The sequence below is a fragment of the Sycon ciliatum genome, chromosome 8 (assembly GCF_964019385.1).
Source record: "Sycon ciliatum chromosome 8, ocSycCili1.1, whole genome shotgun sequence".
Taxonomy (NCBI): Eukaryota; Metazoa; Porifera; class Calcarea; order Leucosolenida; family Sycettidae; genus Sycon; species Sycon ciliatum.
Genome location: NC_088650.1, coordinates 26913503 through 26916757, shown reverse-complemented (window position 1 = coordinate 26916757; position 3255 = coordinate 26913503). Strand labels below are relative to the sequence as shown.

Sequence of the window (3255 nt, the reverse complement as noted above, 5' to 3'; positions counted from 1 at the left end):
GTCTCGCTTGCTCCTCTCTTATGATCTTGCCTTCTAGAACATTTGCTAAAACATGGATTATACTTTGGCCCATTTGTATGCGTTTGGAGGCATGGTCGGCTGTCTTTTCTTGTGCTCCTGGGGTGGAGGCGTGAAAACCAGGGTTCCAAAGGTCCCGTCGTCCTCGCGTAGTTGCACTAGATGGGCACAAGTGAGGGCAGTTGCCTGTGTCTCCGCCTGTTGTAACTAATACTTGTTCAGTCTCTCCGCCTGTTGTAACTTGTTCAGTCTCCCACCCTGATATACTGTTCCTTACTATGCAACCATTTTCTTTTTTTGCTGCTTCATTCAAATTCAAAAAGAAGCCATGACTGATCTGAGTGGGCTCAGAATGCGCGCTTTGGACAAGCAATCATGGAGGGAACTCTCAGCCTGAGCTGGTTTTGCTCGCGGCTGCAACGCACGGGGTAGTGAACCCAGGACAGAAGCGGACCAGGCATCATGACTTTGCACATCTATCGTTATGCTGCTTCATTACGCGACCTGTTTTATTATTATTATTATTATTATTATTATTATTCAAATTCAATCATTCTTAACTAACCACTTTCCCCACAGGAACTAATCTTTCTTTTTCCCACAGGTACTAATCCTTTTTTCCACAGGTACTAACTTTCTATTCCCGCAGGTACTAACCTTTCTTTTCCCCACAGGTATTAACCACTTTTTCTGTTACTCAGGTGGGGCAGGGGTACGGATATCTTTCAATCTGGGGTTTAAGCTCTGATAATTCGGTAAGAATGTGACCTCTGAAACCGTTGTTTGGCGCCGTGTGTGTGTGTGTTCTGGTGTGTGCGTGTTTCCTCTGTGTGAGTCCCAGATAATATGACACTACTCTGGATCGGCACAGCATCGCCAGGATACCTGCATCGGCACATGACACAACCAATGGTTACGCAGCAAGCACTGAGGACCAATCCATCACCTTGACAGCGTTGAGCCATGCAAACAGCAAGTGATTTGGCAAGGCCACTGCAATGTCATTGTGCAGGTACCACTGTACTTCCTGTTGTATCTTAGTCCATAGAATATTGGTGTTGCTTTGAAGGCAGAATCCTAGTTTACCATTGTTGGTACATGGCAGTTACCTGAATATCTTGATGTTGCAGATGCAGGATTAATTATATCGGTTCAAATGAATCTTTGGCTACCTCTGTGTGGTGTGCGGCGTGCATGCATACATGCTGTGCATGCATCGTTTTGCGTTCATACAGGATTTCGGTACGTACGTGCAGTGTACACAATCATTCATCTCCTGCGCCCGGATACAGAGGACAGTCATCTATCTCCTTTGGTATGCACCAACTCCCGAGGCAATCCTTATTGAAATGTAAGCCATTTTTATCCGTTCACCACCCTGTGCGGTGCAGGTTGATCCTACACTCTATTATGGACTTCACCCAGTGATGTCTTTTCCTATAATATGTTAAAGCCCAAGACTGGTATGAACTCGTACATAGTGATGTTTTCTATCTGAATTTTGACACCAATGAACAAGTAGTTGCACCTTTCCCTCAAGCCAATGAACGTGTATTTCATGTGATTGTGTTTGCGTATCTTCTTTTGTTGACCTTTGCCCAACACAGGTCGGAACACAGAACAGTTTCTATACTCCGTTCAGCTTTCCATAATAATTATGTACATGTCACTGAACTCATTTGGACTCGTGCGGATTTCCTCCACTTCACACTGTGAGTACACATTAATCATGACCTGAACCTACCATGTAGCCAGTATGCTATGTACTGGGCTGCTCCATCCAGGGCTACTTGTACATGTCCATAGATGAATTTACACATGTAAGCAGTGATAGGAGTCTGTTCAAAACCTTTGACGAGATACTAATAGCGACATGTATACATAATGTAGTCTGAGTGTCTTGTATTATCATGGCCGTGGGTGTGGCACTGTGAAGCTTGCCTCTATCACGCTATAACAGTGAATGCAATACTAAATCTTCTGTGTTGCTTTGTGGTGCTTCCTTCTCCCTCCAGGCACGCATCCAATCTGTGAGAGTATGTCCAGTGCCCGTCATTTCTCCGTGGCACAACTGGCGAAGTCTTCAGGACCACTCCTCAAATTTCATCCCTGTCCGGCATTATACCGTGCAAGTACGTAGATTCGTCGCACACAACCTCTTTCATTGGACAGTTGTATGAGATATCAAGATTTACCGGCACGACAACCTCCCGGGCTCCCCTGAACTGGACGTCCCAATTTCAGAATTATCAGCACCCTCCCATATTATTCTGCTCTCGGCAGCATTTGCGATCTCCGCTTTCTGTTGAAAGTGTCACTGTTTCACTAGCTCTACTATTCATCAATCAACCTAAATATTGCAATGTTATCCATGTGTATGTAATACTCATGATGATACAGTGCCAGTGCCCATCACTACTACAGCTCCTCGTGCTTGGACCCTTTACGTACACCTTCATTTATATGTTTGTTGGTTTCAAGCTGCCTAATATCTGTGTCATCGGTCCTTCTATTTTTTGTTTCTTATCTTTCATCATCTTTGCTTCATCTTCGGATTATCTTTATTTCAATATTCCACTCCACTTCTGTCAGTTCTATTTTGTGATCAACTCTTATCTTTCCCCAATATGTAATAAACGGGCACAGCACATGTTGCTGTTGTTCTGCCAGACGGCAATACTGTTGTGTCACCAGTTACTGTGCCATCATGATGTAGAATGCTGCTGCCCAATGGCTGGAGATGCAATGCCAATGGCATGCACTTGCGGTCTCATTCTATTTCGTTGCCTGGAGCTAAAGGGAGGCTGAAGCTGCATGTAAATAATTGTACATGTGTATCCTGGGTCAGGATACATGTCTAGATCTACATTGTATGCGTGTAGTCTGTAGAAGTGCAGCAAAGACGTAGCGTCTGCTATCCCAGCTAGGACGAGGTGGATACTGGATAGATCATAGATGACGGTGGTCAGCAATCATAATTATTGCTGTCCGGGGTGACTGTCATCTAACCTTCCATTGTGTTGGTAAGTCGACACTATGCATCATTTGAAAGTACTACTGACACTACTGAAGTACATTGTTCTTAGCTTTTGAATTTGTTAGCAGAACATGATACCAGCTTACCAAGTGACTCGACTGCCAATGATCTGTTTCCAGTCATGCAAACTTTTGGGACATGAGTACTTGTAGTTCAAATTACAATACAGTAGACGTACAATCAGTGTCTTGGCGTGTATT

The 3255-nt window shown here is 44.1% G+C and overlaps 1 long non-coding RNA gene across 1 annotated transcript; it reads left to right on the top strand.

Moving 5' to 3' along the window:
• Positions 1-564: 564 nt before the first annotated feature.
• Positions 565-2476, top strand: LOC135823397 (uncharacterized). Its single transcript, XR_010554695.1, has 4 exons — positions 565-1030; positions 1254-1369; positions 1626-1730; positions 2034-2476. It is a non-coding gene; the product is annotated as an uncharacterized LOC135823397 (long non-coding RNA).
• The last annotated feature ends 779 nt before the right edge of the window (positions 2477-3255 follow it).